The following is a 27,650-nucleotide window of genomic DNA, read 5'->3' on the forward strand; positions in this document are numbered from 1 at the left end:
AAGTTGGTGAAGAAAAAGAGAGGTACTAACGGGGGCAGACAGCCCTGACCTCCAACGAGGCCCAGAGGTACTAACGGAGGCAGACAGCCTTGACCTCGAAGAAGATACAGAAGGGGTACTAACGGAGGCAGACAGCCTTGACCCCCAACGAGATGACGCAGTCGGGAAATTCCTCGAGATGGCTGAGATGTAGTGCCTTAATAATTGTAATTTTGTGTCTCCTACTTACTGTCCCATGGCTGTGGAACAGACAGATATACCTGGAAACAGAATGCAGAGGGGAAGACAGTCTATGCAAGACAAAGGAGAACTTATGGCTGTACCTGGCCAAAACTCTGAACTTAACTGACTTTTGTCTCCAAACCACTTTATCGGCATCTAACATTTTGGAGACATGTCTGGTAGCAATCCCCACCCCACTAGACGTATGGACGGAGCTCCTACGTTCCCAATGGAACGACACAGACTTGGAGGATCATGATGTTAAATATGGATATGTAAATCCTTATCATGCTTGTTATGACTGTCCTACATATGAGAATCTGCAGAGTAATATGATAGAAGTAATTACAGGTCTTGTCACAGCAGCAGAAATATGTTATAACTTCACCTGTGATGAGACACTATTGCCTCTCTGCATACAAGCAAAATGCAGAATAAGATTAAGCCAAATATTTGTGATAGAGATTTAGGTAGTTGTAAAAAGATAATATCAGGAAAGAATATGCAATGTAATATTAAAAAAACAGTACCATCCCTAGACAAACATGTACCTCTACCAACAGGATGGGTATTGGCCTGTGGGAATACTAGTTACACATACATACCGGCCAATATTACAGAGGGACCCTGTACAATAGCCAGGCTGACATTAGCAATGATACCACTATTTCCAGCAGTGCAGACACGACACACGAGAGACACTTCCCTACAGTTACCGGAAAATTGTGATTATAATGTGAATCTCCTCTCTAGATCAGAATATATGAGTTTAGGGGTATCTTTGATAGGAGTACCAGGGTTGGCCATATATAACCACAGGACAATATCAAAACTTGCCTGTTTTATGATAAAACAGATAAATGTCACTAGTGCAGTTCTGCAAGATATGCTGCTGGATATACAATCGTATGAAAAGGCTATCTTGCAGAATAGGGCAACTATTGACTATTTATTGCTCCAGCATGGTGTAGGATGCTCAGCGTTCGCAGGGATGTGTTGTTTCAATTTATTAGATCACTCCCGTGGAATAAAAGATAAAATAGGCCAATTAGAGGAGATGAGGAAACATATAAAACAGGATGTTGACCAAGGTTGGTGGGACTGGCTTTTTGGCTGAATACCTGACTTTGGTCAAATAAGATATGTTTTAGGAGTGGTACTCGCCGTGGTCGCTGCAATAGTGGGTCTCTGCTGTTGTCTGCAGTGTGTGCCCTCCCTTCTTGTCATATGTAAAAAATGTGGCCGAAAGAGGGGTACACTTAACATTCCTCTATACACCGGTAGAGGTAGAAGAGGTAAACACAACCTCAACAAAGCCTCAGGATTATACTCCTGAAGGGTATATGGAATACCTAAAGGCTTATAAGCAAACCAAGGAAGAGCGGAGAAAGAACCATATAGTATATATATAAGGTTCTAAGAGGGGATTTGATGGGATATATGTGACTCCATTTAGTCTCATTTAGCCACGTGTATTACATTTGGTTAGTGCACTACAAAACCTCCCTCCCCCCTATGGAATGTGAGACACTTCCTTAAACTGTTTCATGAAATCCATACATGTTGAAAGTATGAACAGCCTTCTAGCCATAAAAGGACATCTGACTCAAGTGTCTGCTAGCCTATGTGTATATACCTGATTGGTCAAATGCTGTTACTAGGAGTCAGCTATGATGTTAATGCAGAGCTTATGTGTGACCATACTATTGGTCAAATACTAATGCTAACATATGATTGGATGTAAGGAAGCTCAACCCCCTCTATTAAAACTGTTTGCCAGCTGTGAATAAACCAGAATGGATTGGAAATAGACATGTGTTCATGTGGTCTATCTTCTTCATTCTCCCGGTACCGGTAAGGCTTAATTCAAGCTGGCCACTGAAATCATGTGTTAGGGACACACCGTTAGGGAAGAGAGTAAATTTTCCTTACACGGGTCAAGAGAGCCGTAGTTAGCTCTGAAGACACCCCGGTTGCAGGACGTCACCTCCTGGGAGAAACCACAGCCCTGCAGCAATAAAGCCAACATACTACAGGCAAAGATAAGTAACCCTGATAGGCAGATGCTTTAGGAAGAAAAGCAAGGATTTAATACGAGAGGAAGATATATATATACCAAGGATTTAAGCCACCATTTAGGCATCCGGGCTTTGGGATTGAAACCAAACAGGAGTTCTAGAAATGAACAGTGTACGCTATTTCTGAGGAAAGGTACAACCTGATTCTGAGTGCATTGTGGATTTACCCTCTGAGTATCTTGCATAACTTATACCTGCCATCTTGTGGAATAAGCCTGCTTGCAAGCTGTAATACAAAGGACTGTATAACTACCTTACTGTATAAAGTTGGACTGTTCAGTAAAGAAACGTTTGGTTCACTATACCATCTGTGTACCTCAATTATTCCCACTACAAATCGGTGTGCCACCGTCACAGGCACTGGCGTCACGAATCCAAAAGGGACCTTGCCCCAGGCACTCAAAATACCTGTAACATCCAGGGCACCTCATCCACCATCAGGCCTGGTCCCTACATACAGAGTGTGCCCCAGAGGAACTGTGTCTACCTCTCCTTCACTGCCGCATGCCTGCCCAGGGTTCTCCAATACAGTGAGCAACCCTCGATTGCCCATAACCGTGACCTCGCTTCGCTATACCCTGCAGGTCTGGCGTGCTGCATAAATTGGTGTCACGAACAGGATTTACGGAACATTCCTGCGCCATTGCGGATATAAAACTGTGTGCTAAAAATTGCCTTAAAGTGACCAAGCCCTATTGTTTTATTCAAAATTGCTGGGCCAAAGAACTGTCATAATTAGCGGTGTGAAGATAGTGTTTTCTGGACTGTTTGCTGCTTGTTTAAGCCACCGCTTGCTGTCAGTGAATAGACAGCGTTTTGCTAAAGATGGCCGCTTAGCTTGCTTGATTTACTGCTGCGTCATCTTCGTCCTGAATTGGCGGTAAAAGTTGGCGCCTTTTTGCTGAAAAGAGCAGGAAAGGCTCCATGTCGGCGCCACCGCCCTGTCTGGACATTTTCATGTCTGCAGAAATGGACTCCGCCTCCCCCATATTGGAGTACCTGGGGGGCGGCCTCCCAGTGCAATGGGAGGATCTGTCTGAACTTATTGGCGCCACCCTGTCGCTCTCCAGAGAAGGATCGAGCATGTTGAAGAGTGAAGACTGCTCTGTTGGGATGTCCGCGCCTGATTTGATAAAGATGGATTGTGTTGGTGTAGAGCCAGAGGACGCTCCACCGGCCTACTCTCCGGGACCGGAGAAACCCGCCTGCCCGCCACCGAGGACGCAACCGGAGACCTACTATGGCTCCTGGAGAGACTTCTTCCAGCCCTCGTTCAAGTGGTCAGCGTTGATGGCAGAGATCCGGGAGGCCGCCATAAAGAAAAATACAAAGTCAAAGATATTCTACGAAGAACTGGCAAAGACCGTTCACGAGCGCCACGCTGACACCCAACCCCGCCTGGAAAGGAGAAAGGGGTTGGTTGTGGCCTTCGACAAGAACCGTGGCTACGGTTTCATACAGGACTATACCACCGGCAGAGACTTATATGTGAATCGGAGATCCGTCAAGCGGAGTTACCTCTCCGAATATATGCATAACCTCCGCGAGGGAGAGGAAGTGGAATTCACCCCTGCCGAGGGCCTTCGAGGCCCATATGCCACTGCCGTGACCCGTCCCAAGAAAGAACCGGAGGACTGGGAGGCAGATGAGGACTACTCTGGCTGCGAGCGCGAACCAGCGCGCTCTCCAGAACCGGCCCATCACGCATTCCAAGAGCGGATCTCTTTCATTGGCCCGAATGTTTTCTGGCAGCCCACAGTATTGGAAAAATGGGTGAGCCCCTATCCATCCCCCGAGCTGCCTCGCCGGGAGAAAACGATGCAAGAGATGGAGAATCTGAAAAGACTCCACGTTACCCTGGACAATATCCGGAAGGGTAAAAGACCTGATGCGCCACCTGAGCCTGCAGCGGCTGCGCAGGATGCACCTTCTATGGTACAAGTGCCGGCGGCGACAGCGGAGGACAGCGATCCTGAGACCGAGAGCCTGGATGACCAGATCGTCCGTCTGGAGGAAAAGTTGCGGGAGTTACGCAGAATTGCCACTGCCAGGATCCAGACGCCACCGAGGAAGGAAGAGGTAAGGGTACCTGTCCCTACCAGTCGGCCACCTTCTGCTACCACGGCTGCGTTGAGGCCCCCAAGAAGGCCCTCTCACACTGTGACTTGCTGCGCAGAGCCAGTTGTTCCAGAGCCCACCGGACCGCTTGCGGCGGCGGTACCTAGGCCAGCACAGCCTACAATTGTTATCCCTGCACCGGTGCGGTCAGCAACTGTCATTACCCCTAGGCCTATGGGGCCAATACCTATTAGGGGTCCCTTTATGCTGCAGCTGCCCCCTAATACCGTGTTGTGGGCACATCCGCCTGTGGAAGCTTACTACAGGCCTCATCTACAAGCAGAGCCAGGGAGCACCGCTGAAATGCAAAGCGATTATGACATACCCCTGTGAATTGGCCTGCTAGGCCCTTGATTTATTTGTTTTGCCAAGGGATTACTTCAAGAGGATTTAACCCTTTCAGGACAGGAGTCCTTTGTTTTGGTCCTTTGTTGCTGCTGCCAGTTACCCACGGCTCAGTGGTGGTGGTCACCCACTGAAATACCAAATGCTGCAAAGCCATCTTGTTTACAGGACCTCCTGCCTGCTTCTACTCTACTACACCAAGTTGTGCCTGTTTCTATGTTGCACCTTTAACCCTTTAACCCCCTTTTCAGGTTGAGTAAGGGTATTACAGCACTTGTTTTTATATATATGCCAATTGAATAATGTGGGCTATTTTTATGTGCTGTCATTTTATTGTGCAACTTAATTCCAAGGAAACGTGCCCAGTGATAGACTCAAAAGTACCTGAGCCTCTGAGATTTTTGCTCTTTTAAAGAAATGTGCCCAGAGATGGACTCCACTGTAGGTGAGCCTCTGTGATCGTCTACCTTGCCTGTATCTTGCTTTGCTGATGAAAGACACTTACTCAAAATAAGAAAGAAACCTGGGTACTGACTCATATTTGTTCCTTGAGCCTCCAAGAACTTTTAAATTGTTTACATTTTTCTGCTGTTCTATTATGGACGTTTTGCACTTATGGACTATCCTGGTTATAATGATACGCTGCACCAGGTCAGCGCCCCTGTTCCCTCACACTATCCTGAGAGAAGAGAACGACGCCCCTTTTCACCGTTACTTGTTCCTAAGCCAGTGGAACTGCCTGATTTTATGCATATAATGTATTCTTGCAAATGTAGATGAAATTTTCCTGCTTTGCACTATTTTCTCTTTTTCAGGTGCAGTATCCAGCAGGGCAGGGCCCCTCCATGTTGCGCCGAGGACGGGCAACGTTATAGCGTGGTGGTATGTAGTGTCCCACTAGGTAAAGGTGGGCACTACACAAGGGTCAATTGGTGCGCGCGTTACTCCTACTCACAAGGGACAGAAATGTTATATTTTATTATGCATTTTATGTATTTTCTAATGTGTTTTATATGCAATGTTCCCCTGTATGATGCAATAGCAGGCCTAGCTGGGTGTAGTTAGACATCCCAGACACTAGAGGGAGATAGGGAGCCCCTAGTATAAACGTCCAGGCCCAGACAGGGAGTTGTGAGTTCAGAGTCAGGAGTCTGCAGAGACAGAAGTTAGAAGGCATCAGCCAGGGACAAGCTGAGGGCCTCCTCCTGACATGCAGCTAGACAGCCCAGGCTACTAGTTGTTACCAGGAGGCTAGTAGAGGGATCCTAGCCTACCTGCGGATCAAGAGAGCCGTAGTTAGCTCTGAAGACACCCCGGTTGCAGGACGTCACCTCCTGGGAGAAACCACAGCCCTGCAGCAATAAAGCCAACATACTACAGGCAAAGATAAGTAACCCTGATAGGCAGATGCTTTAGGAAGAAAAGCAAGGATTTAATACGAGAGGAAGATATATATATACCAAGGATTTAAGCCACCATTTAGGCATCCGGGCCTTGGGATTGAAACCAGACAGGAGTTCTAGAAAGGAACAGTGTACGCTATTTCTGAGGAAAGGTACAACCTGATTCTGAGTGCATTGTGGATTTACCCTCTGAGTATCTTGCATAACTTATACCTGCCATCTTGTGGAAAAAGCCTGCTTGCAAGCTGTAATACAAAGGACTGTATAACTACCTTACTGTATAAAGTTGGACTGTTCAGTAAAGAAACGTTTGGTTCACTATACCATCTGTGTACCTCAATTATTCCCACTACAAATCGGTGTGCCACCGTCACAGGCACTGGCGTCACGAATCCAAAAGGGACCTTGCCCCAGGCACTCAAAATACCTGTAACATCCAGGGCACCTCATCCACCATCAGGCCTGGTCCCTACATACAGAGTGTGCCCCAGAGGAACTGTGTCTACCTCTCCTTCACTGCCGCATGCCTGCCCAGGGTTCTCCAATACAGTGAGCAACCCTCGATTGCCCATAACCGTGACCTCGCTTCGCTATACCCTGCAGGTCTGGCGTGCTGCAGTAGCAAGTGCCTCTCTCCCCCCGATATGCCAGTAACAAATGCCCCCCCATGTGCCAGTAACAAGTGCCTCTCCCGCCCCATATGCCAGTAACAAGTGCCTCCCCCCCATGTGCCAGTAACAAGTGCCTCTCTTCCCCCCCATGTGCCAGTAACAAGTGCCTGTCTTCCCCCCCATGTGCCAGTAACAAGTGCCTCTCTTCCCCCCCATGTGCCAGTAACAAGTGCCTCTCTCCCCCCCCATGTGCCAGTAACAAGTGCCTGCCCCTCCCATGTGCCAGTAACTAGTGCCTCTCCTCCCATGTGCCAATAACAAGTGCCTCTCTTCCCCCCATGTGCCAGTAACAAGAGCCTCCCCCCCATGTGCCAGTAACAAGTGCCTCTCTCCCCTCTTATGCCAGTAACAAGTGCCTCTCTCTCCCCCCATATGCCAGTAACAAGTGCCTCCCCCCTATGTGCCAGTATCAAATGCCTCTCTTCCCACCCATGTGCCTCTTTTTCCCCCATGTGCCAGTAACAAGTGCTTCCCCCCATGTGCCAGTAACAAGTGCCTCTCTACCCCCCATGTGCCAGTAACAAGTGCCTCTCTCCCCCCCCATATGCCAGTAACAAGTGCCTCTCTTCCCCCCATATGCCAGTAACAAGTGCCTCTCTCCCCCCATGTGCCAATAACAAGTGCCTATCTCCTTCCCCCCCATGTTCCAGTAACAAGTGCCTATCTCCTTCCCCCCCATGTTCCAGTAACAAGTGCCTATCTCCTTCCCCCCCATGTGCCAGTAACAAGTGCCTCTCTCCTTCCCCCCATGTGCCAGTAACAAGTGCCTCTCTCCTCTCCCCCCTCCCATGTGCCAGTAACACAGAGTCCGGTATATAAAAAAAAACAAAAAAAAACTTTTACTTACCTCCATGTCAGCGATGCGATGCAGGCTTCTTCCGGCCTGTGTCCCGAGCTGTACGGCTCAGGCGGAGCGATGATGTCATCGCGCCGCCTGCATCGGCCTCTTATAGGCTGCCGGCACAAGGCCCGCAGCCTATCAGAGGAACAGGGACGGGAGACGCCTCTCGCTCAGTCCGCCCCTGCCTCTGTCCACTTATGTGCCCACTGATTTTAATGTGTGTATTCACACCTCAATGGTTTTCCATGGACTGTTGGTGACTATGGAAGCATGCTCTATTTTGTCTGAGACTATGGATCCGTGTTTGGTCTGTGGATTTCATGGACCATTGGTAGGAGATACTCTGGAAACACATTATCAGCCTGGCAGTGTTCATGGAATACGACCAAACTCGGATTCTTCATGGACATCTTCATGGATGGACTATCTTGTTACAGATGTCATCATGGATACAGACATGCAAAAGAGATCTTAGGGCTCGGTCACATTTCTGTTTTTTGTGTGCTATCTGCATTTTCCATGGACAGCACATATACGGATGACATCCGTGTGACGTCCGTGTTGCATCCATCTTTTTTTGCAGATCCATTGTAAGGGCTCATGCACGTATATTTTCTTTCTATGTCTGTTCCGTTTGTTTTGCGGACCATATGCGAAACCATTTATTTCAATGCGGAATGCACATGGAGTCATTTCCGTTTTTTTTCAAGCCCCATTGAAATGAATGGATCTGCATACGGACCTGTATAAAATAGAATGGAAACGGAAGGAAAATATGTTTGTGCGCATGAGCCCTTAAGCAGAGACGTAGCCAGCAGCTCTTGGCACCTCATCCAGTAGTTGGACCAACCGCTCCACAAGTGCTATTTGTTCTCATGAAGCAGAAGGGCACCAGGTGTGGGTACAACCTCTGCCCCTATTTCTAGACAGAAGGGCTGTGGAGCCCCAGCTGTGGGTACAACCTCTGCCCCTGTTTCTAGACAGAAGGGCTGTAGGGCTCCAGGTGAGGGTACAACCTCTGCCCCTGTTTCTCGACTGAAGAGCTGTAGGGCTTAAGGTGTGGGTACAACCTCTGAACCTGTTTCTAGACTGAAGAGCTGTAGGGCTCCAGGTGTGGGTACAACCTCTGCCCCTATTTCTAGACAGAAGGGCTGTGGAGCCCCAGCTGTGGGTACAACCTCTGCCCCTGTTTCTAGACAGAAGGGCTGTAGGGCTCCAGCTGTGGGTACAACCTCTGCCCCTGTTTCTAGACTGAAGAGCTGTAGGGCTCCAGGTGTGGGTACAACCTCTGCCCTTATTTCTAGACAAAAGGGCTGTGGAGCCCCAGCTGTGGGTACAACCTCTGCCCCTGTTTCTAGACAGAAGGGCTGTAGGGTCCCAGGTGTGGGTACAACCTCTGCCCCTGTTTCTAGACTGAAGAGCTGTAGGGCTTAAGGTGTGGGTACAACCTCTGCCCCTGTTTCTAGACTGAAGAGCTGTAGGGCTCCAGGTGTGGGTACAACCTCTGCCCCTGTTTCTACACAGAAGGCCTATAGGGCCCCAGGCTGAGGCGGACTGGGAATTTAAAGCAACCCTGGAAAAAGTCCTGAAAGTGGTCCCATGTTGTAGGGGGGTCCAAATTGACAGAAGATGGGGTAACTCAAATAGGCGGGTCAGCAATACCATAGTGTCAAATACAGTTCCTTCAGAACCATATACCACAGTGCAGAACAAAATATTGCCCCAAAAGCTGTCCCTCTGTGGTGGCTATCAATAGCTGCCATTTTCTGTCCTCCTCTTCCAGTTCTCTCTGATTAAGATGTGGAGCGCTGAAGAGGTGAGATGGAGGTTACTGCAGTTGAAGTACATGATTCTCAGAGTTAATTATCACTGAGAGCTCATTATATATCCTGCCAATAGCAGAGAGGAGGGCTTCGGTGGCCCCTTGGGCATCGGCCCACCTGGAAGTTTCCCTGTAAGGTCTATGGTCAATACACCCTTGGCCCCAGGTGTGGGTACAACCTCTGTCCCTGTTTCTAGACAGAAGGGCTATAGGGCACCAGATGTAGGTACAACCCCTGCCCCTGTTTCTAGACAGAAAGGCTAGAGGGCTCTAGCAGGTGTGGGTACAACCTCTGCCCCTGTTTCTAGACAGAAGGGCTGTAGGTACAACCTCTGCCCCTGTTTCTAGACAGAAGGTCTATAGGGCTCCAGCTGTGGGTACAACCTCTGACCCTGTTTCTAGACTGAAGAGCTGTAGGGCTTAAGGTGTGGGTATAACCTCTGCCCCTGTTTCTAGACTGAAGGGCTGTAGGTACAACCTCTGCCCCTGTTTCTAGACTGAAGAGCTGTAGGTACAACCTCTGCTCCTGTTTCTAGACAAAATGGCTGTAGCTACAACCTCTTCCCCTGTTTGTAGACTGAAGAGCTGTAGGTACAACCTCTGCCCCTGTTTCTAGACTGAAGGGCTGTAGGGCTTAAGGTGTGGGTACAACCTCTGCCCCTGTTTCTAGACTGAAGAGCTGTAGGTACAACCTCTGCCCCTGTTTCTAGACTGAAGGGCTGTAGGTACAACCTCTGCCCCTGTTTCTAGACTGAAGGGCTGTAGGTACAACCTCTGCTCCTGTTTCTAGACAAAATGGCTGTAGCTACAACCTCTTCCCCTGTTTGTAGACTGAAGAGCTGTAGGTACAACCTCTGCCCCTGTTTCTAGACTGAAGAGCTGTAGGGCTTAAGGTGTGGGTACAACCTCTGCCCCTGTTTCTAGACTGAAGAGCTGTAGGTACAACCTCTGCCCCTGTTTCTAGACTGAAGAGCTGTGGGTACAACCTCTGCCCCTGTTTCTAGACCGAAGAGCTGTGGGTACAACCTCTGCCCCTGTTTCTAGACTGAAGGGCTGTAGGTACAACCTCTGCCCCTGTTTCTAGACTGAAGAGCTGTAGGTACAACCTCTGCTCCTGTTTCTAGACAAAATGGCTGTAGCTACAACCTCTTCCCCTGTTTGTAGACTGAAGAGCTGTAGGTACAACCTCTGCCCCTGTTTCTAGACTGAAGAGCTGTAGGGCTTAAGGTGTGGGTACAACCTCTGCCCCTGTTTCTCGACTGAAGAGCTGTAGGTACAACCTCTGCCCCTGTTTCTAGACTGAAGGGCTGTAGGTACAACCTCTGCCCCTGTTTCTAGACAGAAGGTCTATAGGGCTCCAGCTGTAGGTCCCACCTCTGCCCCTGTTTGTAGACAGAAGGGCTGTAGGGCCCCAGGTGAGGGTCCCACCTCTGCCCTGTTTCTGGACATGTTCTCCTGCCTGTACCTATGGCCAGGCATCGTCCTGAGAGGGCTGAGCGGACTCCTCCCTGAGGCAGAGGAGAGCAGCAGCCAGATGGAGCACTTGTAGCTTTTGTGTTGTTGCTGTTTTACTATGTGTACGTCTTATATTACAACCATGCTGAACATCAGTGGCCGGAGAGAGGAGAGGGAGGAAAAGCCTGTTTACACAGACTGCAAACCGCCTGGGGAATAATGCAGGAAAGGAAGTGAGCCGGCTCTCTGTCTGACTGCTCCAACTTCCTGCTCACACACACACACACACACACACACTCACATTAACACACAGCGGAGAGAAAAATCAGGATCTCATTACAACAGTGAGGCGACTGACAGCATGGACAAGCCAGGGACTGTGCCACAGCCTTCCTAGACAATCACCCCAGGAGAGAGTTGCCAGGGTGCAGCGCCAGTCTGGGTAGGTACTGCTGGGCATGGTATGTGGCACTAGGTGCACCCTGTACCGTTGGATGCACTTATTCCTACTGTTCTTCGTGGATGGAGGGGGGAGGGGCTGCTGTGTTCTACACGAAGTTTGCCTTCATTAGTATTAAGAAATGGCATGTAATTAGCGAGTCAGCAGCCGCCTTCATCCCAACGCCCTTTACATTGCACTGGGCGGGAGCTGAAGAGCCTTTTATTGCCCTGATGAGTTTAATATGGGTGTGACTGGCATGACAGAAGACGGGCAGCTCCTGGCAGGAATATAGTAATGCTGTGCAAATGCATGGCTGCTTGTGGCAAGTGCCCAGCAAGTGGCACGGGGAAAGTTCTTCATATCATTACCTCGGTGGCACTGGCATAGACTTAGTCTACACTGTGTATATTCCTACCGGGCATCGGTCAGTGTGCCACATTGCTTTATGGGCATCAACGCCTGTGCCCTTCATATTATTACCTCACAGGAGCACTGGCAGTGGTTACAATGAGTATATTACTGAGCGGGCATCAGTGTGCCACATTGCTTTATGGGCATCAACGCCTGTGCCCTTCATATTATTACCTCACAGGAGCACTGGCAGTGGTTACAATGAGTATAGTACTGAGCGGGCATCAGTGTGCCACATTGCTTTATGGGCATCAACGCGTGTGCCCACCTCACAGGAGCAATGGTTATGGGTATCAGTCAGGTACTTGTCTATTTCTGACAGACTGTTATAATACTGCCTTGGCATCACCTGTAATTGTGTCATTGTAATACCGACTGTGGCAGCATCAGTATTAGTGACAGGGAGTGTAACTGAGTGGTGACTGGCATGTCTGTGTGATAAGGAGCAGCAAGAGCACCAGTGCCAGCGGGACGGTGGCACCACATCCATGCACTGGTGACAGGCCATAGTGTATCTGAGAGGACTGGGCACGCACACTATTACGTGTAGTAGGGCCACTTCTGCTGGCACCATGGGCACGAATGTCAGGGAGAGCCGGGCTAGTGACCCCCTGGCACGTAGAACCCATTACTGAGCGAGCATCACTGGAGTATTTTCCTCCAGAAAGTTGTGCGAGCCCGTCCTGTCTGGAAACACAAGACTAATTGCCATGCGCTTCCGGTTGGGAGCTGGCAGCAGACAACATCTTGAGAATGAGTCAGTGAGCGCACAAAGAGACTCTGTGGTTTCCTTCTCCTCAGGTTCATGCATGTGCAGCTTCCTTTGTAGTCTTCCGAGGATTTCTCTAGGCTCCGGCCATTTCACAAGGCGCTTGAGCCAGAGAGGTAGAGGAGAAAGCTGCCGTGTTGTTTTTGGAGGGGAGGTTTTCTGTTTTATAAGGTTACAGGACCTGGTGCTGCCGGGGAAAAAGTTCCCTTCAATTTTCCACTGGCTGCAGGAAGAGAGCGCATTTAGTCATGGCTCAGTAATGTCTGCCTATACCGACTAATCTCATTAGGAGTTTCCGCTCCCAAACACTGGAGGGTTTTGTGTGGCTTATAGAGGACCCTGCCACCAGCATGTACACCCCCTACTCCTATATATATACCCCCCTGCCACCAGCATGTACACCCCCTACTCCTATATCCATATATATACCCCCTGCCACCAGCATGTACACCCCCTACTCCTATATATATACCCCCCTGCCACCAGCATGTACACCCCCTACTCCTATATATATACCCCCCTGCCACCAGCATGTACACCCCCTACTCCTATATATATACCCCCCTGCCACCAGCATGTACACCCCCTACTCCTATATCCATATATATACCCCCTGCCACCAGCATGTACACCCCCTACTCCTATATATATACCCCCCTGCCACCAGCATGTACACCCCCTACTCCTATATATATACCCCCCTGCCACCAGCATGTACACCCCCTACTCCTATATCCATATATATACCCCCTGCCACCAGCATGTACACCCCCTACTCCTATATCCATATATATACCCCCTGCCACCAGCATGCACACCCCCTACTCCTATATCCATATATATACCCCCTGCCACCAGCATGTACACCCCCTACTCCTATATCCATATATATACCCCCTGCCACCAGCATGCACACCCCCTACTCCTATATCCATATATATACCCCCCTGCCACCAGCATGTACACCCCCTACTCCTATATATATACCCCCCTGCCACCAGCATGTACACCCCCTACTCCTATATATATATACCCCCCTGCCACCAGCATGTACACCCCCTACTCCTATATATATACACCCCCCTGCCACCAGCATGCACACACCCTACTCCTATATCCATATATATACTCTCCTGCCACCAGAATGCACACCCCCTACTCCTATATCCATATATATACCCTCCTGCCACCAGCATGCACACCCCCTACTCCTATATCCATATATATACCCTCCTGCCACCAGCATGCACACCTCCTACTCCTATATCCATATATATACACCTCCTGCCACCAGCATGCACACCCCCTACTCCTATATCCATATATATACCCTCCTGCCACCAGCATGCACACCCCCTACTCCTATATCCATATATATAACCCCCTGCCACCAGCATGTACAACCCCTACTCCTATATCCATATATATAACCCCCTGCCACCAGCATGCACACCCCCTACTCCAATATCCATATATATACCCTCCTGCCACCAGCATGCACACCCCCTACTCCTATATCCATATATATACCCCCTGCCACCAGCATGCACACCCCCTACTCCTATATCCATATATATACCCCCCTGCCACCAGCATGCACACCCCCTACTCCTATATCCATATATATACCCTCCTGCCACCAGCATGCACACCTCCTACTCCTATATCCATATATATACCCTCCTGCCACCAGCATGCACACCCCCTACTCCAATATCCATATATATACCCTCCTGCCACCAGCATGCACACCCCCTACTCCTATATCCATATATATATACCCCCTGCCACCAGCATGCACACCCCCTACTCCTATATCCATATATATACCCCCTGCCACCAGCATGCACACCCCCTACTCCTATATCCATATATATACCCCCTGCCACCAGCATGCACACCCCCTACTCCTATATCCATATATATACCTCCTGCCACCAGCATGCACACCCCCTACTCCTATATCCATATATATACCCCCTGCCACCAGCATGCACACCCCCTACTCCTATATCCATATATATAACCCCCTGCCACCAGCATGCACACCCCCTACTCCTATATCCATATATATACCCTCCTGCCACCAGCATGCACACCCCCTACTCCTATATCCATATATATACCCTCCTGCCACCAGCATGCACACCCCCTACTCCTATATCCATATATATAACCTCCTGCCACCAGCATGCACACCCCCTACTCCTATATCCATATATATACCCCCTGCCACCAGCATGCACACCCCCTACTCCTATATCCATATATATACCCCCTGCCACCAGCATGCACACCCCCTACTCCTATATCCATATATATACCCCCTGCCACCAGCATGCACACCCCCTACTCCTATATCCATATATATATATACACCCCCTACTCCTATATCCATATATATACCCCCCTGCCACCAGCATGTACACCCCCTACTCCTATATCCATATATATAACCCCCTGCCACCAGCATGCACACCCCCTACTCCTATATCCATATATATACCCCCTGCCACCAGCATGCACACCCCCTACTCCTATATCCATATATATATATACACTGCGTGCAGAATTATTAGGCAAATTAGTATTTTGACCACATCATCCTCTTTATGCATGTTGTCTTACTCCAAGCTGTATAGGCTCGAAAGCCTACTACCAATTAAGCATATTAGGTGATGTGCATCTCTGTAATGAGAAGGGGTGTGGTCTAATGACATCAACACCCTATATCAGGTGTGCATAATTATTAGGCAACTTCCTTTCCTTTGGCAAAATGGGTCAAAAGAAGGACTTGACAGGCTCAGAAAAGTCAAAAATAGTGAGATATCTTGCAGAGGGATGCAGCACTCTTAAAATTGCAAAGCTTCTGAAGCGTGATCATCGAACAATCAAGCGTTTCATTCAAAATAGTCAACAGGGTCGCAAGAAGCGTGTGGAAAAACCAAGGCGCAAAATAACTGCCCATGAACTGAGAAAAGTCAAGCGTGCAGCTGCCAAGATGCCACTTGCCACCAGTTTGGCCATATTTCAGAGCTGCAACATCACTGGAGTGCCCAAAAGCACAAGGTGTGCAATACTCAGAGACATGGCCAAGGTAAGAAAGGCTGAAAGACGACCACCACTGAACAAGACACACAAGCTGAAACGTCAAGACTGGGCCAAGAAATATCTCAAGACTGATTTTTCTAAGGTTTTATGGACTGATGAAATGAGAGTGAGTCTTGATGGGCCAGATGGATGGGCCCGTGGCTGGATTGGTAAAGGGCAGAGAGCTCCAGTCCGACTCAGACGCCAGCAAGGTGGAGGTGGAGTACTGGTTTGGGCTGGTATCATCAAAGATGAGCTTGTGGGGCCTTTTCGGGTTGAGGATGGAGTCAAGCTCAACTCCCAGTCCTACTGCCAGTTTCTGGAAGACACCTTCTTCAAGCAGTGGTACAGGAAGAAGTCTGCATCCTTCAAGAAAAACATGATTTTCATGCAGGACAATGCTCCATCACACGCGTCCAAGTACTCTACAGCGTGGCTGGCAAGAAAGGGTATAAAAGAAGAAAATCTAATGACATGGCCTCCTTGTTCACCTGATCTGAACCCCATTGAGAACCTGTGGTCCATCATCAAATGTGAGATTTACAAGGAGGGAAAACAGTACACCTCTCTGAACAGTGTCTGGGAGGCTGTGGTTGCTGCTGCACGCAATGTTGATGGTGAACAGATCAAAACACTGACAGAATCCATGGATGGCAGGCTTTTGAGTGTCCTTGCAAAGAAAGGTGGCTATATTGGTCACTGATTTGTTTTTGTTTTGTTTTTGAATGTCAGAAATGTATATTTGTGAATGTTGAGATGTTATATTGGTTTCACTGGTAAAAATAAATAATTGAAATGGGTATATATTTGTTTTTTGTTAAGTTGCCTAATAATTATGCACAGTAATAGTCACCTGCACACACAGATATCCCCCTAAAATAGCTAAAACTAAAAACAAACTAAAAACTACTTCCAAAAATATTCAGCTTTGATATTAATGAGTTTTTTGGGTTCATTGAGAACATGGTTGTTGTTCAATAATAAAATTAATCCTCAAAAATACAACTTGCCTAATAATTCTGCACTCCCTGTATATATATACACCCCCTGCCACCAGCATGCACACCCCCTACTCCTATATCCATATATATACCCCCCTGCCACCAGCATGTACACCCCCTACTCCTATATCCATATATATATACCCCCCTGCCACCAGCATGCACACCCCCTACTCCTATATCCATATATATACCCCCCTGCCACCAGCATGTACACCCCCTACTCCTATATATATACCCCCCTGCCACCAGCATGTACACCCCCTACTCCTATATATATACCCCCCTGCCACCAGCATGCACACCCCCTACTCCTATATCCATATATATACCCCCCTGCCACCAGCATGTACACCCCCTACTCCTATATCCATATATATACCCCCCTGCCACCAGCATGCACACCCCCTACTCCTATATCCATATATATACCCCCCTGCCACCAGCATGCACACCCCCTACTCCTATATCCATATAAATAACCCCCTGCCACCAGCATGCACACCCCCTACTCCTATATCCATATATATAACCCCCTGCCACCAGCATGCACACCCCCTACTCCTATATATATATACCCCCTTCCACCAGCATGCACACCCCCTACTCCTATATCCATATATATATACCCCCTGCCACCAGCATGCACACCCCCTACTCCTATATCCATATATATACCCCCTGCCACTAGCATGCACACCCCCTACTCCTATATCCATATATATACCCCCTGCCACCAGCATGCACACCCCCTACTCCTATATCCATATATATAACCCCCTGCCACCAGCATGCACACCCCCTACTCCTATATCCATATATATACCCCCTGCCACCAGCATGCACACCCCCTACTCCTATATCCATATATATACCCCCCTGCCACCAGCATGTACACCCCCTACTCCTATATATATACCCCCCTGCCACCAGCATGCACACCCCCTACTCCTATATATATACCCCCCTACTCCTATATCCATATATATATACCCCCTTCCACCAGCATGCACACCCCCTACTCCTATATCCATATATATACCCCCCTGCCACCAGCATGTACACCCCCTACTCCTATATCCATATATATACCCCCCTGCCACCAGCATGCACACCCCCTACTCCTATATATATACCCCCTGCCACCAGCATGCACACCCCCTACTCCTATATCCATATATATAACCCCCTGCCACCAGCATGTACACCCTACTCCTATATATATACCCCCCTGCCACCAGCATGCACACCCCCTACTCCTATATATATACCCCCTTCCACCAGCATGTACACCCCCTACTCCTATATCCATATATATAACCCCCTGCCACCAGCATGCACACCCCCTACTCCTATATCCATATATATACCCCCCTGCCACCAGCATGCACAACCCCTACTCCTATATCCATATATATAACCCCCTGCCACCAGCATGCACACCCCCTTCTCCTATATCCATATATATACCCCCTGCCACCAGCATGCACACCCCCTACTCCTATATCCATATATATAACCCCCTGCCACCAGCATGCACACCCCATACTCCTATATCCATATATATACCCCCTGCCACCAGCATGCACACCCCCTACTCCTATATCCATATATATACCCCCTGCCACTAGCATGCACACCCCCTACTCCTATATCCATATATATATATACCCCCTGCCACCAGCATGCACACCCCCTACTCCTATATCCATATATATACCCCCTGCCACCAGCATGCACACCCCCTACTCCTATATCTATATATATACCCCCTGCCACCAGCATGCACACCCCCTACTCCTATATCCATATATATACCCCCTGCCACCAGCATGCACACCTCCTACTCCTATATCCATATATATAACCCCCTGCCACCAGCATGCACACCCCCTACTCCTATATCCATATATATATATAACCCCCTGCCACCAGCATGCACACCCCCTACTCCTATATCCATATATATACCCCCTGCCACCAGCATGCACACCCCCTACTCCTATATCCATATATATACACCCCTGCCACCAGCATGCACACCCCCTACTCCTATATCCATATATATACCCCCTGCCACCAGCATGCACACCCCCTACTCCTATATCCATATATATACCCCCTGCCACCAGCATGCACACCTCCTACTCCTATATCCATATATATAACCCCCTGCCACCAGCATGCACACCCCCTACTCCTATATCCATATATATATATATAACCCCCTGCCACCAGCATGCACACCCCCTACTCCTATATCCATATATATATATATAACCCCCTGCCACCAGCATGCACACCCCCTACTCCTATATCCATATATATACCCCCTGCCACCAGCATGCACACCCCCTACTCCTATATCCATATATATACCCCCCTGCCACCAGCATGCACACCCCCTACTCCTATATCCATATATATAACCCCCTGCCACCAGCATGTACACCCCCTACTCCTATATACATATATATACCACCTGCCACCAGCATGCACACCCCCTACTCCTATATCCATATATATACCCCCCTGCCACCAGCATGCACACCCCCTACTCCTATATCCATATATATAACCCCCTGCCACCAGCATGTACACCCCCTACTCCTATATACATATATATACCACCTGCCACCAGCATGCACACCGCCTACTCCAATATCCATATATATAACCCCCTGCCACCAGCATGCACACCCCCTACTCCTATATCCATATATATAACCCCCTGCCACCAGCATGCACAACCCCTACTCCTATATCCATATATATAACCCCCTGCCACCAGCATGCACACCCTCTACTCCTATATCCATATATATACCCCCTGCCACCAGCATGCACACCCCCTACTCCTATATCCATATATATACCCCCTGCCACCAGCATGCACACCCCCTACTCCTGCCACTGGCATCTCCTATATACATATATATAACCCCCTGCCACCAGCATGCACACCCCCTACTCCTGCCACTGGCATCTCCTATATATATATATATATATATATATATATATATAGCTACTTGCCACCAGAATTCACACCCCCTACTCCTGCCACTGGCATCTCCTATATACATATATATAATCCTCTGCCACCAGCATGCACACCCCCTACTCCTATATATATTACCCCCTGCCACCAGCATACCACTGGCATCTCCTATATACATATATATAACCCCCTGCCACCAGCATGCACACCCCCTACTCCTGCCACTGGCATCTCCTATATACATACATACATATATATATATATATATAGCTACTTGCCACCAGAATTCACACCCCCTACTCCTGCCACTGGCATCTCCTATATACATATATATAATCCTCTGCCACCAGCATGCACACCCCCTACTCCTATATATATTACCCCCTGCCACCAGCATACCACTGGCATCTCCTATATACATACAGTCTTGTGAAAAAATTAGGACACCCTTTGAAAGCATGTGGTTTTTTGTAACATTTTTAATAAATGGTTATTTCATCTCCGTTTCAACAATACAGAGAGATTAAAGTAATCCGACTAAACAAAGAAAACTGAAGAAAAGTCTTTTCAAGATCTTCTGTAAATGTCATTCTACAAAAATGCCTATTCTAACTGAGGAAAAAGATAGGACACCCTTGCCCCTAATAGCGAGTGTTACCTCCTTTGGCTGAAATAACTGCAGTGAGACGGTTCTTGTAGCCATCTACCAGTCTTCGACATCGGTCTGAGGAAATTTTACCCCACTCCTCAATGCAGAACTTTTTCAGCTGTGAGATGTTTGAGGGGTTTCTTGCACGTACAGCCCTTTTCAAGTCACCCCACAGCATCTCAATGGGATTCAAATCTGGACTTTGACTTGGCCATTCCAGGACTCTCCATTTCTTCTTTTTCAGCCAATCTTTGGTTGATTTACTAGTATGTTTTGGGTCATTGTCATGTTGCATGGTCCAGTTCCGCTTCAGCTTTAATTTTCTAACTGATGGTCTCACATGTTCTTCAAGCACCTTCTGATACACAGTAGAATTCATCGAGGATTCTATGATGGTGAGCTGACCAGGTCCTGCTGCAGCAAAGCAGCCCCAAACCATGACACTTCCACCTCCATGCTTCACAGTTGGTATGAGGTTCTTTTCTTTGAATGCCGTGTTTGGTTTACGCCAAACATGTCCTCTGCTGTTGTGTCCAAATAATTCAATTTTGGACTCATCTGTCCAAAGAACATTATTCCAGAAGTCCTGGTCTTTGTCAACTTTATCGCTGGCAAATGTCAGTCTGGCCTCGATGTTTCTCTTGGAAAGCAAAGGTTTCCTCCTTGCACACCTCCCATGCAAGTTAAACTTGTACAGTCTCTTTCTGATTGTAGAGGCATGTACTTCTACATCAACAGTAGCCAGAGCCTGCTGTAGTTCTCGAGATGACACTTTAGGGTTTTTGGATACCTCTTTTAGCATCTTGCGGTCTGCTCTTGGGGTGAACTTGCTGGGGCGACCAGTCCTGGGCATGTTGGCAGTTGTTTTGAAAGCCCTCCACTTGTAGACTATCTTCCGGACAGTGGAATGGCTGATTTCAAAATCTTTTGAGATCTTTTTAAATCCCTTCCCAGACTCATAGGCTGCTACAATCTTTTTTCTGAAGTCCTCTGACAGCTCTTTTGCTCTCACCATGGTGCTCACTCTCACTTCAACAGTCAGGAGCACACCAAACTAAATGTCTGAGGTTTAAATAGGGCAAGCCTCATTCAACATGCAGAGTAACGATCTACTAATTATGTGCACCTGGTGTGATATACCTGTGTGAGATCTGAGCCAATTTAAGAGGGAATACATGTGAGGGTGTCCTATCTTTTTCCTCAGTTAGAATAGGCATTTTTGTAGAATGACATTTACAGAAGATCTTGAAAAGACTTTTCTTCAGTTTTCTTTGTTTAGTTGGATTACTTTAATCTCTCTGTATTGTTGAAACGGAGATGAAATAACCATTTATTAAAAATGTTACAAAAAACCACATGCTTTCAAAGGGTGTCCTAATTTTTTCACATGACTGTACATATCATCCCCTACCACCAGCATGCACACCCCCTAGTTCTGCCACTGGCATCTCATACATACAAATATATGATTTCCTGCCACCAGCATGCACACCCTCTACTCCTATTTATTTACTCCTAGTACCCACTATACCAGCTATATACCCTGCTTATATTTCCTATATACATATAGAGTGGCATGCAAATGTCTGGGCCCCCCTGGTCACAATTACTGTGAACAGTTAAAGGGTTTCTACCACTTTGTTTTCACATAATTAGCTTTCAGACACTAGCGATCCCTTAGTGTCTGCTCTACCAAACAATCCTAATATAATAGCTTTTGGTGCAGCCGTTTCGCTAAAAAAAGAACTTATATTGATATGCTAATGAGCCTCTAGGTGCTATGGGGGCGTCATTAGCACCTAGAGGCTCGGTCTACCTTCACAAAATGCCGCCGCCCAGCGCGTCCCTCCAGCCCGCCCATCTCCTCCGGAATGCGATCCTCCCTGTGAGCCAGCGGACGAATTCTCGCGCATGCGCCGTGCGCGTCTGTATTCGGCGCATGCGCATTGAATGTCTGACCGCTTCCCTGTTGCTCAGACATCTCCACTGCGCCTGCGCCGATGACGTCATAGGGCTCCGAAGAACAGGCGCAGTGGAGATGTCTGAGCAGGGAAGCGGTCAGACATTCACTGCGCATGCGCCGAATACAGACGCGCACGGCGCATGCGCGAGAATTCGTCCGCTGGCTCACAGGGAGGATCGCATTCCGGAGGAGATGGGCGGGCTGGAGGGACGCGCTGGGCGGCGGCATTTTGTGAAGGTAGACCGAGCCTCTAGGTGCTAATGATGCCCCCATAGCACCTAGAGGCTCATTAGCATATCAATATAAGTTCTTTTTTTAGCGAAACGGCTGCACCAAAAGCTATTATATTAGGATTGTTTGGTAGAGCAGACACTAGCGGATCGCTAGTGTCTGAAAGCTAATTATGTGAAAACTAAGTGGTAGAAACCCTTTAAGCAAGTTGAAGATGACAGCTGCCAAAGGGCATAAAGATGACACTCCCTTTTTTTAAGCAAAACAATTCTTTATTTTCATCTTTTGTTTTTTTCAAAAGAACATAAAAGGAAAAGGGCTTGAAGCAAATCTTTGGGTACCCTGCATGGTTAGTACCTAGTAGAACCCCCTTTGGCAAGTGTCACTGCTTGAAATCGCTTTTTGTAGCCAGCCAAAAGAGGGATTTTCATCCATTCTTCCTTTCAAAAGTCTTCCAGTTCTGTGAGATTTCTGGGCCGTCTTGTATGCTCTTCTCTTTTGAGGTCTAGCCACAGATTTCCAATGATGTTCAGATCAGGGGCCTGTAAGGTCCATGTTAAAACCTTCAGCTTGTGCCTTTTGAGGTAGTTCCAGGTTGCTATTTCTTCAGTTTGAAATGTAGTTAAAGGGAACCTGTCACCTGGATTTTGGGTATAGAGCTGAGGACATGGGTTGCTAGATCGCCGCTAGCACATCCGCAATATCCAGTCCCCATAGCTCTGTGTGCTTTTATTGTGTATAAAAACCGATTTGTTACATATGCAAATTAACCTAAGATGAGTCAGAGCTTGAAAATATGACTCTTCTCTGGTCACACAAGTAAGATATGACTCTTTTATGTTAATTTGCATATGTATCAAATCAGTTTTTTTACACAATAAAAGCACACAGCTATGGGGACTGGGTATTGCGGATGTGCTAGTGGCCATCTAGCAACCCATGTCCTCATCTCTATACACAAAATCCTGGTGACAGGTTCCCTTTAAGAAAGAGCAGTTAGCAAGAACAGTGGAGGTCAAGAAAGAGTCTGGAAAACTAAGAAACATGTAACAGGGTGCCGAAGGCACACTCGGTCTCCCATCAGCCGCAGACCTGCTGCTTAGCTTCAGGAGCGAGGATCTGTGTTTGACCTCGTTCCCAGGGCGGCTTTGCTAGCTGGGAGGCTCCCTGCTCCTAGGCCTGCCTTGAGCGCCGAGCTGATCACTCAGTGCTCGACTGGTCGGTGTGTCGGTCATGTGATGCTGGCCACGTCACATGACCCTCACTCTTAACTATAAATACAGGCAGCCTGCTGGCCACAGGTTGCTTGTTAATTTAGGTTCCTGGCGTTTGTTGGATACCTGTATACTTACCTCATCCTGTTCCCTGACGATCCTTTGCCTGCTCCTCCTGTACTGCGCACTCCTCCTGGTATTTTGACCTCGGCTTCCACCTGACTATTCTTTGCGGACTCCTTTGGTACTTCTCAACTCTCCTGGTATTTATGACCCCGGCTTCTCCTTACCATTCTTTGCTTATCCCTCTGTACTGAGTTGTCCTCTTGGTTTTGACCCGGTCCGTTCACTATCCGTTATTTGTCTTGTCTGTCCTTCCCGCACGTATCCTAAGTTAGGGACTGCCGTCCAGTTGTCCCCTGTCATCAGGACTCGTGAGGCAAGTAGGCAGGGCCAGGGGTGAGGGTGGAGCGCAGTGGTCACTATCCTCCCCCCTGTGTGTGTGTGTACGTGACCGTTACAAAACAGCTGCTCGTAGGATTGCTAGAAAGGCAAATCAGAACCCCCTCTTGTTTGCAAAAGACCTTCAGGAAAATTTAGCAGACTCTAGAGTTGTGGTAAATTGTTCTACTTTTTAGTGACACCTCCTCATATATGGCCTTCATGAAAGAGCCATCAGAAGAAAACCTCTCCTGTGTCCTTACCACAAAATCCAGTGTCAGAAGTTTGCAAAGGAACATTTTAACAAGCCTGATGAATTTTGATTAAAAAAAAACTCCTGTGGACGGATGAGGTTAAAATATAACTTTTTGGCCACAATGAGCAAAAGTATGTTTGGAGAAAAAAGGGCACAGAATTTCTTGAAAAGAACACCTCTCCAATCATTAAGCATGGGGGTGGATCAATCATGCTTTGGGGTTGTGTTGTAGCCAATAGCACAGGGAATATTTCATGGGTAGAGGGAAGAATGGATTCAAGGAAATCCCAGCAAATTCTGGAAGCAAACATAACACCAACTGTAAAAAAAGCTGCAGTGAAAAGTGGATGCTCTACAAATGGATAATGATCCTAAACACACCTCAAAATACGATAGGCCTCAAAAGAACAGTGCATGCAAGAAAACCCAGGAATCTCACAGAAGACTTTTGCAAGAAAGACCCTTGCCTGTCTAAAAAAGTTATTACAAGCTGTGACACTTGCCAAACTGGGTGCTACTAGGTACTAACCATGCAGGGTGCCCCAAGTTTTGCTTCGGGCCCTTTTCCTCTTATGTTATTTTGAAAATTTAAAATATGAAAATAAAAATAAATATTTGCTTAAAATACAAAGGAAATGTGTCATCTTTAACTGTATGCCTTTTGGAGATCATTGCATCTTCAACTTGCTTATCTGTTCACAGTAGCTGTAATTTTGACCAGGGGTGCACAAACCTTTGCATGCAACTGTATGTACATTCCCTGCCACCAACATGCACACACCCTACTATTTATTTAGTCCCAGTGTGGGGGAAAATGCTGTAAAGTAAATATGGTTTTAATAGTAGAAGTGTTAATAGCTTATTATTTTATCAGTTAATAAAATGCAAACTAAATGAAAAAAAAATCTAAATCAAATAAATATTTGGTGTAACCACCCTTTTAACACAGCATCAGTTCTTCTGGGTACACTTTTATAAAGGTTTCTTCGGAAATCGGCAGGAACGTTATTGGAGAATAACCACAGATCTTTCTCCTCTATAGATTTCTTATTATGACAGAATGCAATACGGAATGCCTCTTATAGGCTTCCGTGGTGCATGCAGTCATAGAATTCCATTATAGTTCGTGGTACTGGAATCCATAACGGGATTCGTAGATAATCCGAATGCCGAACTTCAAAACACAAGTTCGCTCAACACTTTCTACAGGAGCTTTTGTGACATACCATTTTAATTCCATAGCTATTAATATGGAATTGGTTCCCTTTTGCAGCTAAGAAAGCTTTCAGTCTACTTGAAGGCTTTCTTTAAGATTTTAGATGTGTGTGGTAATATTGCTCATTCATCCAGAAGAACATTTGTGAGGTCAGATACTTATGTTGCAAGTATCTGCATCTGTATCTGCTAGTGGGCCTGGTTTGCATTCTTTGTTCTGGTTCATCCCAAAGGTGTTTAATGGGTTAAGGTTGGGGTTCTATGAGGGCAAGTCAAGTTCTTCCACACCAGACTCACCCAGCCATTTCTTTATAGACCTTGCTTTGGGGCACAGACTAGTATTGCCAGAACAGGAATGGGCCTCCTCCAAAATGTTCCCACAAGGTTAAAGAGGACCTTTCTCCGATCCTGACATTGTGAACTAAGTATCATGACATATAAAGCGGCGCCCAGGGATCTCACTGCACTTACTATTATCCCTGGGCGCCGCTCCGTTCTCCCGTTATGTCCTCCGGTATGTTCGGGGACTTGGTTATAGTAGGCGGAGTCTGCCCTTGTTCTGCTGGGCGTCTCCTTCTCCTAGGCTGTAGCGCTGGCCAATCGCAGCGCAGAGCTCACAGCCTGGGAGAAAAAAACCTCCCAGATGCCCAGCAGAACAAGGGCAGACTCCGCCTACTATAACCAAGTCCCCTAAGTCTCCGCCTACTATAACCAAGTCCCCCGAACATACCGGAGGACATAACGGGAGAACGGAGCGGCGCCCAGGGATAATAGTAAGTGCAGTGAGATCCCTGGGCGCCGCTGTATATGTCATGATACTTAGTTCACAATGTCAGGATCGGTGAAAGGTCCTCTTTAAAAGCATACGATTGTCTAAAATGTCATGGTGTGCTGAAATATTAAAGGTTCTCAGAGATGTTTTTACCGCCATGGATCAGCAGTTTGAGAAGCCATCGGCGCCCGCAGTAGTGCAGCAGCCTTCTCGCAGTCTTCCCTAGGCCGAGTGACATCATGTTCATTGGTCACATGACCTAGGTGCAGCTGAACCTCATTGAAGTGAATAGGACTGAGCTGTGATACCAAGAACAGCAGCTATCAAATGGACAGCACTGTGCTTGGTGAGCTGATAGAAGGACCCCCACCGATCAGATACTGATGAGGACATCTCTTCAGTTAGGCTACTTTCACACTCGCGTTTGGTGCGGATCCGTCATGGATCTGCACAGATGGATCCGTTCAGATAATACAACCGCATGCATCCGTTCAGAACGGATCCGTTTGTATTATCTTTAACATAGCCAAGACAGATTCGTCTTGAACACTATTGAAACTCAATGGAGGACAAATCCGTTTTCTATTGTGCCAGATTGTGTCAGTGACTTACATTGTGTGTCAGAACGGATCCGTTTGGCTTAGTTTCGTCAGACGGACACCAAAACGCTGCAAGCAGTGTTTTGGTGTCCGCCTCAGACGCAGAATGGAGACGGATCGGAGACAAACTGATGCATTCTGAGCGGATCTTTTTCTATTCAGAATGCATTAGGGCAAAACTGATCAGTTTTGGACCGCTTGTTAGAGCCCTGAACGGATCTCACAGACTGAAAGCTAAAACGCTAGTGTGAAAGTAGACTAAAAATATCTCGGAAAACTCTTTTAATGCCAGTGGAGGTTCGGAACTCTGCAGTTATTGAGTCATTGAGTGTTGTCAAGTTTTATGTCCTCGGCACTTGACGACCCCAACACAGTAATTTTATGTGGTCTGGAGCTGTGATTCCTACATGCTTCCACTCTGTAATAATATCACTCACTGTTAATCGTGGAATATCTAGGCGGGAAGACATTTCACAAAGACTTGTTACAGTGGTGACATCCTATTCCAGTACCACGCTGGAATTCAGAGAGCTCTTTAGAATAAGCCAAGCTGTCACAAATGTTTCTAAAGGCAGACTGCATGGCTAGGTGCTGGATTTTATACACCTGTGCCAATGGGACTGAATGATACACATGCATTTAGT

General features: G+C 47.5%; 1 protein-coding gene across 2 annotated transcripts in view; it reads left to right on the top strand.

Annotated features, from left to right (window-relative positions):
• ELK3 (ETS transcription factor ELK3) overlaps nucleotides 1-27,650 on the top strand; it is a 107,063-nt gene that overhangs the window by 45,185 nt on the left and 34,228 nt on the right. The window contains exon 1 of one of the 2 annotated variants that reach the window (XM_040408171.1): nucleotides 11,344-11,397. The exons of the other annotated variant lie outside the window; for it this stretch is intronic. The gene's annotated coding sequence lies outside the window, so the exon portion shown is untranslated. Of the gene's footprint in view, nucleotides 1-11,343; nucleotides 11,398-27,650 lie in introns of those variants that run through there. 2 annotated transcript variants of the gene reach the window in all.

The sequence above is a fragment of the Bufo bufo genome, chromosome 1 (assembly GCF_905171765.1).
Source record: "Bufo bufo chromosome 1, aBufBuf1.1, whole genome shotgun sequence".
NCBI classification, from domain to species: Eukaryota; Metazoa; Chordata; class Amphibia; order Anura; family Bufonidae; genus Bufo; species Bufo bufo.